At 41.2% G+C, this 12,043-nt stretch overlaps 1 protein-coding gene across 1 annotated transcript in view; it reads left to right on the top strand.

Moving 5' to 3' along the window:
* The window catches only part of KCNQ3 (potassium voltage-gated channel subfamily Q member 3), a 186,314-nt gene that overhangs the window by 131,490 nt on the left and 42,781 nt on the right, over positions 1-12,043 (top strand). The gene's annotated exons all lie outside the window — the stretch shown is intronic.

Genomic DNA, 12,043 nt, shown 5'->3' with positions numbered 1-12,043 from the left:
AAGGGACCCATCAGCATCACAGAATTCAGCTCCTGACCTTGCACAGTCCACAAGAGTCACCCCATGTGCCTGAGAGAATTGTCCAAACACTTCCTGAACTCTTTCAGGCTTGGTGCTGCGACCACTTCTCCTGAGAACAAGTTCCAGTGCCCAGTCACCCTCTGGGTGAAGAATCTTTTCCTCGTATCCAACCTAAACCTCTTCTGACACAGCTTCAGGCCATTCCCTTGGGTTCTGTCACCTGAGACAAGGGATCACTGCCTGTGTCTCTTCCCCTCACCAGGAAGTTGTAACTGCAATGAGGTCTCCCCTCAGTCTCCTCTCCTCCAGGTGGAACAATCCCAGTGACAGCAGCTGCTCCTCATACAGCTTCCCCTCCACGTCTTTCATGTGGTCCCTCCACCATCTCCATAGCTCCCCTTTGGGTACTCCCTAATAGCTCAGTATCTTCATATTGTGCCCAATGCTAAAGGTGAGGCAGCCCAGCCCAGCCCAGAGCAGGACAATCCCTCCCTTGTCTGGCTGGTGATGCTGTCCCTGATGTCCCCCAGGACAGGGAGGTCCCTCCTGCCTGCCAGGAGGCTCATGGCTTATGTTCAGCTGTCCATTGACCTGGACCCCAGGTGCCTTCCCACAGGGCTGCTCTCCAGCCTCTCATTCCCCAGTCTGTCCACAGAACCAGGGGTGCCCCTGACTCTGACTGTGACTCTGACTGACCTTCCAGACACTCAGATAGCCACTGGTCGTTACAGTCAAGGTCATTACAGTTTATTCCAGTAAAATACTAAAAACAACAAAAACAAATCCTCTAGAATGGGTATCCAAATATTTTTACTTGTTTTTTTTTTTTTCTTTTTTCTTTTTTTAAACTTTGGATTAAGCAACAAAGAAAATAGTAAGACATCTAGAATACAGAAATTGGTTTACCAGTGGTGACTGCCCCAAACTTTTTAAAGGGAAATATGAACTGAAAGCATTTGCCCTCACCTTGAGGATGTGTCTTTGGTCGGTCCCACAGCCCCTCTGGGCTGCTCCTCCTGTGTCTCCCTTCTCCCTGTCCCCGGACAGCTCATTCCCTGGGCTGCAGCCCTTCAGCAGGGAGCTGTGCAGCACAGGCAGCTGGCACAGCTCCCTGGGATAAGCAGGAGAGCAACAGATGGCTGACACAGAAAATAGTGCTGAGACTGGAAAGGAATTTCATCATTTCAAAGCCTTTGGCCTTTAAAGTGCTAGGAATGGGTTTGGAGGATAGTTGCAATTCTATTTTTGGTTGTCTGGTTTGGGGACTCCTGGTTTTGCCAATCTCGCACAGCACCAGGCACTGTCTGCAGGAGCCAAGGCAGGTCCAGCTGTATCATCTCTTGGAGCCAATCCACCACTGCAAGTGACAACTTCCAAGGATTTCACTTTGACATTTACTTGGCTCATGCTATCTTACCATTAACACACTTCTGGAGAATCTCCTTGAGAGATACACAGGACAACAAAAATGCCTTTAAGACAACAGTTTCAGCCATAAAATTTCTTTAATTAAGGATGAGTTTCTGTCATAGGGCAACACTGGTAATTTCTTTGTGCCTACACCGTGCCCTTGGCTCTCCAGCCTGTCAGACTGTGTGGCTCATCCTGGGCTGCCTGGTGGCACTGCTTTTACCCTTGTGAGTACTTGTAGAAGGTGTTGAATTCCTACCTTCCTCTGCACAGCTATTATTTATTAATGTATTAGACCTTCAGTCACTATAAATTCTTGGATTTAGCTTTCAGTGAGATACACAGATATTCAGCCTGTTCAGCTAACCACCAAAAGTCAATAAAATGCTGCAACCTAAGGAGAGAGAGAAGTTGCACATTCTAGGGTCTGAATCAGTCCACCTGAAACCACAGTGGTGTATCTTTCCCAGTAGGATTGGAATGGTGATTGTCCCAAGAGACATGGTAGATGAGGGCAGACTTCATCCTTTTAAGTGTTTAATCTCTCAGAGCCAGAAGGCTGTATATTAAAATGAAAGGTGAATAGATAAATATTTAAAGAAGACTGGGAAGAATTGATTTAGATGCTTTGAAAGTGGTAGCAATGTTTGACTAAGATGAGAAAGGAGCTGCTGGAAAGGTATCTTGTTGGTTTGAGTTCTTTTTCCCCAGCAAAATATTTTGCTTTGTTGGTTTTTTGTTTTGTTTTGGTTTGGTTTGGTTTTCTTTTCTGGGACAAACTCTGTATCTCTTTGTAGTGTAGTGTGTCCTCAGGGTGGGATGGCACAAGCAAGAGATTAAAAGAAAAAAAAAAAAAGGCAGTGGACAGTTACAAGATAAATTTCAAGGTCTTTTGGCACTGAAAAGCCTTAGAGGGAAAAATAAAAAATTAAACTGTCGTTTGTGTACATCCCAGGAGAATGATTTTCCTTTGGTGTGTTGAATCTGTGTTTACTCATGTATTAAAATTGCTACTTGGTCTGCAGTGTAAAGATAACATAAAATGAATTCTAAATGCCAGATACAGGTTTACAGGCTGAGATGCTCTCTAGAGCTGTCATCACTTCTGAGCTGTGGTTGTGATGGGATGTAATGTTTTATGCTCTGCAGCTTCTGGACAAAGCCAAGGCTAAAGGGATTTAGAGAAACCGACCAACAGACTGAGGCTAGGAGACTGCTAGAGAAAGACACAGCAAGTAATGAGGAATTGCCAAGGAAGAGGAAACACCCAGAGAAGCAAGATTACAAATGTAGCCTATCACCTTGCAGAGTTCATCCTGCCTTGCTGTGTTAAAACCTTGGCTATGGATTGGAGCTCGTGGCGACTTGGGGACACACATGAGTGGGTTCCAGACTGTCACAGAGGAGGGCGAGCAAGTCACAGCTCTCAGAGAGGCAGAAGCTGACCTCATTCCTACACAGCAGCCACTGTACACTTGGTGAAGTTGTTTTGCCTCTGTATTCATAGTGCCAAAATCACTTCAGTGGGGTGGAGGAAGGTCAATCTCAGAACGCAATGGCACCCAAAGGTGGCTGTCTTTGATTTGGCCCTACATTACCAAAAGTAACTCAACTTTCCTTGTAGTGAAGTTGCCTGTGATGCTGTTGCCAGTGTCCCCCTTTACATACTCACAGCCTGGGAGTCTGCAGCACTGGAGAAATGAGCTCCTCCCCAAGGAGATCCTTCTGCTTTGTCTGACATGCCCTATCACATGTCCCAGAGATGATTTTTACCCAATTACTTGGGAGGGTAAATGCTCCTGGAAATGGGATAGGAGCTGTCGTCATCAAAATGGGCTGTGTTGGTGAACACCATTTGGGCCATGCAACATGTGGGGAGGGAGCAGCAGGGAAGAGGGATCATTTCCCTTACTGTGCATACACTTCCTCCTTGTGCTGTGAGCCAGTGACTGCTTTATGGCAGGGTTTAATTTGTGATAAAGGAGCTATTATCAGCATCATTAGAAAATCCACCCTGGTTGTCACCAAATAACATTGTTCTCCTACTCAATTCCTGCTTTTGGCTGTCTGATTGTGTCTGAAATCAGACACTAAGGTCGAAACATGGGAAAGCAATGGATGGCTTCAGTTTAGGCTGTAGAAAGGGACCAGTTGCTCTGTGAAAGCCCACCAGTCTGTGTTTGGTATTGACAGCATTAGTGTAAGGTAATTAATATTCCAAGATTGTAAACCTGCTCCAGATTCAATAATATGCCCTGCAAAGGAAATTACCAAGACATTGTTTCTTAATAACACTGAACAGGCATTTATTTTCTTAATGAATTTTTAGTACTAACCTCACAGCTCAGCACTGTCTCAACAAGCCTCCTTTAATTAAAGTTTTGTTAGCACAAGGGGTCCTTGAAATTTCCAGAAAATATTGGCCTGTAACCTTTGTAAAATTTGTACTTCCTGAAGTCTCCTTCAGCCAAACTCTGAATTTGTGCTGCATGCATGCTGTGGTTACCTGTTTAACTCATGGGAAAGAAGCTCTAGGTGTAGTCTGACATCACCCAGGAGAATTGTGAAGATAGCACAGTTAATTTACTGGGTTACTGTTAACACAGCTCCAATAGAAACCTCATAATAGAAATGTTACCTCCCTTGTTTTGGATCCTGTCTCTGTGGAGTATTTCACAATTATGGAAATCACAAGACCACTGCCAGACTGCACTGAGTGGCTGTACATGAAGTTACTCCTCAGCTCTCTGTCTGCTGGAATAAATTGCTGAGGCACAGTGCTTTTAAGTATGCTTGCAGTCAGACATCAGACTGATACCAGAAAGCAAAAGAAATCACAATTTTAAGAAATGTGATTAGAGTCAAGCAATTCTTTGAATTATTTTATATTCAGTTGTATGGACAACATCTCGTAAGATAGAAAAGTGTACCTGTAAAGCCTCTGCCTTGTATTTGTGTGGGATGACAATTTCAGTTCCTGCTCAAGGTCTCTTCCTTGTCATCAGCAAGCAAACACCAGGCAGGTGAAGTAACCTGTCAGTCTGTGGAAAGCAGCAGGGCATGCAGCACAGAGAATTTAGGTATGTCTTCATCAGCAGTATGGTTTAGATATTTTGAATATGGACATGTTGAATAAATGTCGTTGTTTCATTTTGGCACCAGGCTTTGTAGAAGCCAGGGTCTCACTCTGAATGTGGATCTATCTATATACCTCTCTTCTGTCCTGTTCTTCCTTTCTTCCATCATTACCTGCAGGGCAGTAGAGATCTTACTCAGCTTGAGACTTCTCACCACAAATATTTGCATTAAAGAGTATTGCAGAGACAGCATATCACTGAGGTTGCATAAGGATGCCTGTCACTTTCTGGCTTTAAATAGTTTTCAGGTCCCCTTAGCAACTGGATTTTGCATGTGCAACAAAGTGCTTTTCATGAGTGCTAATCATCAGACATTAATGCCCATGCTGGAGAGTTAACAGTGGTGCCCTCTTCATGCTGCAGCTGTTTTTCAGACATTTGGTCACATTATATGATTAGATCAAACGATCCTCTCTTTAACATTTCCTTGAGGGCGAATGGAAGGTTTTACTTAAGAAATAATTTTCTTGTTTATTTTTCCCTTAGTTTGCTCTAGCTTTGAAGACAGACACAATTTCATATCAGCACTGATACTGGTGTAAAACTTTACTCTGTCAGTTTGTGGTGGGATGCCATCCCACAAACCCATGAAATGATGATCTCCATTGCTTATTGAATCACCATCTTTTAAATTAGTTGTTTACTGAATCACTGCATTTTAAATTAACATGAAGATTCATCCACTTATAAGTAGCTCTTTTAAGCAGCTAGTGGCCTGCTTCATTGTTACTTATGGTAACTCCACTGTGATGCCAGACAATTTGATCCAGAGCTTGATTTTGCCAAAAATAGCTGAAACCTCTTATTTTTCTAATACTCTTCTCTCTCCAGTTTAAGGTAAAATATTCATTCCAGTCTTTAACTGTCAGTTGCCTCCTAGAACAAGAACTACCAATTTTTTTTTAGAGAATTAGTTAATGGAGGCAGGGAGGAAAGCATACAATACTATTTCATATTCTCCTACAAAAGGGTAATGAAGCATCTCAGGTTTTTAACCTTGACTTTGAAATGGCTTTGTAATTCTGCCTTCTTAAGACAGTAGGTTTTAACATCTGCTCATCACTGTCTGAGTGGGAGAAGGAATCTTGTCATTCATGATGGCTGATAACTCGCTTGCCAGATCAAAATTAAGAATAACCTTTCACCAGCAGCAGATATAATACTTTCTGACTTCTCAGTGAGTACCAATGAGATTCCAGCCAGATTGCATATGACAAACCAAAAATATCCCCAGCAGTCTGTTAAAATTTAACTCCCCCAAAAGATTACATCCTCACAAGCTCTGCAGCTTGGTGTAGTTCAGCTGATCAATGGGAGCTGAATCATATGCTTTATTTTTTTCAAAGTTTTCAGAAATCTCAATCGGAAAATCATTTGTGCTGCAAACAGGGAATGATGTATGATGGTGCAACACCCAGCACAGATTGCATGGTAAAGGTAAAAAATCCTGCATCTTTGCAGGATTAAAGGCCCAGGCCTTCAGAACTGACACTGTAAAATTCAAAACTAATTCTTCTAATAAAACCTTATCTAAATCCTGTCTGCTTCCCTTCCCTGGGCCTTTAATTGCTCCAGTAGGTTTCTTCTGTTCTGTTGGAAAACACATAAAACTACAGCATTAACTAAAGGCACCTCAATTTTTCACCTATATTCCAAACCATTACAATGAAAATGTTTTTTTACAGTTGTAAGATCTCTCTTTAAGACTTCCCCAGTCACCAGAGACACGGGTACCCAGAATTGGTGGGGTAAAAATTCCTGAATTCACAACAGATAGGCTGAAAACAAAAAAATCCACCAAAAAACCCACAAACAAACAGAAAACTTCAAAGAATAATCAGCAACTTTGAACATCTTGAGTTCAGTGCACAGTGACAGTAGGTTTGGGGCCATCTTTCCCACAGAGGGAAATTACCAGACATCAGAAGTGCTTAGGTCATTGAAGTGTGGAGATTTTCACATGAAAGTGTTTGGTTTTGGGTTTTGCTCTCTGACTGTCACCGTTTCTCTGTGCCTACTGTCTTTCATCATTGCTCTGTTCTTTTCTTCCCTTCTTAGGCTCATGCTTTGAGCTCTGGTCTTTTCGCGATTAAAGTCACCAAGAGTTTTGCCAGTAATTCCTATAAGCGTAAGATCATGCTCTTAATTTTATTTCATAATCTTTCTTAAGTTTCCCAAATGTTTCTTTCTAGGCTTCGTTCCCCAAAGCACAGGTGTTCAGTCTGTCTCTCTCTCTTTTTTTCTTTTTTTTCCCTTGTTTTTTTTTTTTTTGCTAAAGAATAAAAACACTTCAAAAAGCAATTAATAATTTTATTTTTCAGATTTATCCAAGCATTTTTGCAAGTTCTCTTTAGTATAGGGGTGAGTATCAAGGTAGTTTAGATTTAATCTCTCCTTGAAATAGCAAACCGATGTCTGTAGGATGTTTAGTTGCCAGAAAATAAATTCAGAATACACATGCACATGCTTACTCCCACATACAAACTTTCCTGAAAGTAATTTGGTATTCATGCTTGAAAATAATTAAATAATTTCTGGTTGCTCACATTTAAGCCCTGTGAACAATGTATGCAGTTAAAGCTGCTAAATTAAATCCTTCTGACTCCATAATGCTGGTACATCAAGCAGATGTGTTCCGGAGTACTACCCACTGCCTCGATATCTCCTGAATAGCTGCACATAGAGAACGTTCATATAACACTGTCTATAAATATAGCAACCAGAATACACTCCAGAGATGTTGTGAAGGCTCCAAAGTTAGGTTTAGTTTGAGGTTTTGAGCTTAAATCAGAGCTAAAACTGATGTTATAATGATTGAATATGCTTTCCAGATTTAACATCTTCACAACCCTATTTAATTTCCTGTAATATTTTTAGCTCACATGAAAAGATGTTCTCCCTATTCATCAAAAATTATTTAAAAACTGACAGGAGGATAATTAAGTTACTGATGTCTGCTTCCTTTATTTAGTACTTTTCACTTACATCCTGTGCTCTCACATCAGTTTCTTACGCTGGTTCCAGGAACCAGGGAGAAGAGCTGGTCAGTAAAATTGTAGGAGGTATAGGAATATAGAACAGGGAGACAGATGTGTATCTTGGACCTGAAGTTATACTGAGTTTGGTAATGATACTAAATTGGAAGGAGCTGTTGACTCCCTTGAGGGCAGAGAGACCTCAACAAATCAGAGACATGAGCAGTCACCAACCATATGAAGGTGGCCCATTTAGCAAGGACAGGTTCTGGATTCTGCACCTGGGACAAGGCACCCCTGGTTGTGTGGACAGACTGGGGAATGAGAGGCTGGAGAGCAGTGCTGTGGGAAGGGACCTGAGGGTCCTGGTTGGCAGAAAGTTGAACGTGAGCCAGCAGTGCCCTGGCAGCCAGGAGAGACTCACTGCTCTTGGGGACATCAGGGACAGCATCGCCAGCCAGGCAAGGGAGGGATTGTCCTGCTCTGCTCTGGGCTGGGCTGCCTCACCTGAAGCTCTGTGTGTGGTTTTGGGTGACACAATAAATAAAACAACAACAAAACACAATAAACAATTGGAGAGCATCCAGAGGAGGACAGGAGGTAGTGAAGGGCCTTGAGGTGAAGCCATAAAAGATATAGCTGAGGTCACTTGGATTTTTCAGCCTGGAGAAGACTGAGGGGGAACCTCATGGCAATTACAATTTCCTCATTAGGGGAAATTGAGGGGCATACACCAACCACTTGTCTCTGGTGACCAGTGACAAGGAATGGCCTCAAGATGTGCCAGGGGAGGTTTAGGCTGGATATTAGGAAAAGGTTCTTCACCCAGAGGGTGTTTGGTCACTGAAACAGGCACCAAGCCTGAGAGAGTTCAAGGAGCACTTGGACAATTCTCTCAGGCACATGGGGTGATTCTTGTGGTGCCCCGTGCAAGGCCAGGAGCTGGACTTGATGATGGGGGTCCCTTCCAACTCAGCATATGTTATGATTCTCTGACCTTCCTGGATTTATTTCAATTGTCTTCCACTGCATGTGCAGGAGTTACAGCCCCTTTTTCACCTCTGACCCTACATAGTCAGACTCCAAGATATAAAGATGGGGTCCTCTCTTTCAGGTGTATTGTAAAGGACCAACAGCTTTAGTCACACGGAGTTACACAAAATTAATTACGTATTTTCTGCAGATGATATCAGAGACAATCTGCTTGTGCACTGCATTCACCAGAGCTATGACAGTGACCTCTACAATGTGCCTGAAACACTAAAAAAGGAAAAGGCCTGTACTGAAGACCAAGCTTTTTGAGACTGAGACACTAATTATTTCCTGCTATAATAAAATAACTCCCAGTTTAGCCTAAGAAGTAGATGATGCCTTATGTTCTAGGAAAAAGAGAAGAAAATATCCAGGCCTAAAACAGTGTTCCATGCCAGAGTGAGATGCAGAAATATCCCTCCCTGATGCCAAATCTAGTGCTTGGCCTAAATCAGACTACAGAAGTAAGATGTAAGAAGTGTGTTACCCTGTGCATCAAAGACATCCTGGATGTTATTGCACTTCTGCTTAAGCTGTCATTATTTTCCTTAAATGGTGGCCATTGTATATGTACTGCTTCTAAGAAACAAAAAATACAAATATGGAACAGGTTTCAGCAGGACGTAGAAATACCTGAGGATTCATTAACCAGGCTGCAATGATAATGGGTGCAGATTAACTGTGAAAACACAGGATTTTGTACCATCATATTAATTAATTTCTTCTTAGTATGAAAAACTAACCCATTCCACTTCAGATACATTTGTCTTAATGCCCTTGATAGGCTCTTTAATTATGACACTCTCATACTAAAACACTGTATGGTTAAATTAGAGGTGTTAACAAGTACCTGTGATAGTATGGCTTGCTGTTTTACCAGATCTGGTTCTTCAGCTTTAAGGTAAGGTCTTAAGGGTGTGTGTACACAAACTAGTTCTCTGGGACCAAGTTAATTAATTTTTACTCACTAGGATTGAAATCCCATCACAGAGTAACTAGAGGGATGTCAATATAAATTTCACAGCTTAGTGAAGACTGGGTCAATGACTCCCTTGGCCTGAACTCCCCCTAAACCCAGTATTGCCAAGGCGTTGGGATCCAGCCCACAAGGCTGAGAAAAGCGTAGTGGTCTGGATCTTTCCAGTTTAATATTTCAAGTTTTCTCAGTTCCCATTGGGCACCAAACAGTGACAGAGAAGAATTTGTCATCTTGCAGGTGAAGAGGATGAAGGGGAGATGAGAACCTGAGGGGGCAGGCAGAAGTGTACAAACCACACCAATGCATCCTACTCTAAAATAGGAACTGGTAACTCCCAAAAGCATAGTGATATGTTTCATAAGAAATAAATGTGGATTTTTATGTGTGAATCCTAGAAAATTAATCTATACTTTATTTGTTCCCAGCTGAATGGAGGTAATTATGGAAATTCATGCATGCAAAAAATGTCTGATCTGATGCACTGCTACCTTATCAATTAGGACCATTTTGTGACTCCAATCTAGCTAACTTGCTGTACCATAAAAGCAAGTGGAGAGGAGCCAATAACCCCTGAATTCAATCTGGTTTTAGCTGTTATTTCTTGTTTCCTTTTTTATGATCTGACTCATGAAGTTTGGATCTGTGGGCCATCAACTGACTGATTGGGATTGCTGCTAAATTAGCCGATGAAGTCATTGCTGGATCTAATGGTTGCCATTTAAACCCTGCTTTTGAGCAGATAATGGAAAGGTTAATGCTGTAATAAAGGATGAAGAGACAAACATGTGCAATTTATTCCCTGCTCTGTAAACTAGGGCACTAATAAAATCTGTGCTAGAAATAAATAAAGATATTAAAATTAATAAATAGATAGATAGATAAATAGATGGATAAATAAATAAATAGATATATAGAACATAAAAACAAAACTACTTCCAGGAGGTGAGAAAACATTTCCATATGACTCTATCCTCCAACATAAAGAACTTTCACATTAAATAATTACAGAAAGAAAAAATCTGACATGAGTTTAAGCAGCGAAGCAAGGTAGAAAGATGCAACAGAATGCACAAAATGATGACTGCATTATTAATTTCTACTGTGCAGGCTCAAGGGAAAAGCTGCTCCTGCTTTTGTGCACAGTGTGACATTTCTTGCATAAGGACAGCGACTCAAAATTCCTGGCAAAACAATATTTGTGTTTGAAACATTTCACACACTTTTGTATTCTTCTGCCCTGTGAAGGAAAGAACATAAAGATCCATGCCGGAAGAAGGAGCACAAGTTCCCTCAAGACTCTGAAGAGTGAAATATTTCTTAGCCTGCCCCGTAACTCCAGTAATGATGTGTGCAGAACTTAATTACATGCTTTCTGTTGTGGGCATGTTGAATCACTTGTGTTAGATAAACAGCATCCACAGCCACATTACATCTGTTTAGTGTACACTTAAAGCAAGCACCTTGAGAAGTATCTAATAGCCTTACAAGCAAGCTGAGTATAACCAAGTGCTTGTTTTTAAAATGCCACAGTGACCAAAATAGTGCCAGTAATTTACTGTGAAACATTCACCATAAAACCCTTTCAAATTTTGTTCTTGTGAATAATTAGCTTTATCATTAAACTTACACAGCATCCCCAGTATTCAAATGACTTGAAAACTAGTACTTACCAGGTCTTATAATTTTACTGGCATTAAATACTTGGGTTTGGTTTTGTTTTTGTTTTTTAGGTATAACTCTCCTTCACAGGATAAACTATTATTTTTTCCCCTCTGGAAACTCTTACTTTTATAGTTGTCTTGTCTGTGGAGAAACAATAAAAGTCATCCACACTTGAATGAAAAAATGGTATGAGGAGGTATTTCTAAGAACAAATAATTATTAATTTTGGCTCCCCAGATGAACTGCCTGAGATTGGCTCCTTAATTTCCTGTTTAAAAAGAATATGGACTACTTTGAGTATAGACCAGAATTCTGAAACTATTTGGACTACTTCTGCTGGTAAACAATAGAGCAATCAATGTACAATCAGTCATGAGCATCTTGATCAAGACTACTCAGAAAGCACTCTTGAAACAGTTAGAGCCTAGAGATAAATAATTGGTGTTGAGAACAACTTCAAGTCACATTATACTAAACACAAATGTATAACTAGTGCTGTAGATAACCAAGGGTAAGATCCCTGTTTAATCACAGAATTGAGGTACTGGAGGGATTGTCTGAGTCAGTAGGTCTTTCACCCAGGAAAGAGTTTCAGCCTAGTGCTCACTTACTAATGTTTTCTGCAGCCACATGGCAAGTGTAGCTCCCTATCCCTGGACATGTCCTGGTGGGATGTAAAGGGAAAAAAACCCCTGACTTTTCACACCCTTTAGATGTCAACCATCATGGTTGTCTGGGAGGTCAATAAAAATCTAGGCCTGAAATTCATCCATCTACAACAGTCTTAATTTTACAGATAAAAGGAAAATCTCTACATGTCTGATGCA

The sequence above is a fragment of the Cinclus cinclus genome, chromosome 1 (genome assembly GCF_963662255.1).
Source record: "Cinclus cinclus chromosome 1, bCinCin1.1, whole genome shotgun sequence".
NCBI classification, from domain to species: Eukaryota; Metazoa; Chordata; class Aves; order Passeriformes; family Cinclidae; genus Cinclus; species Cinclus cinclus.
The sequence above is the reverse complement of the archived record's forward strand: the minus strand, read 5'-3'. Positions and strand labels throughout refer to the sequence as shown.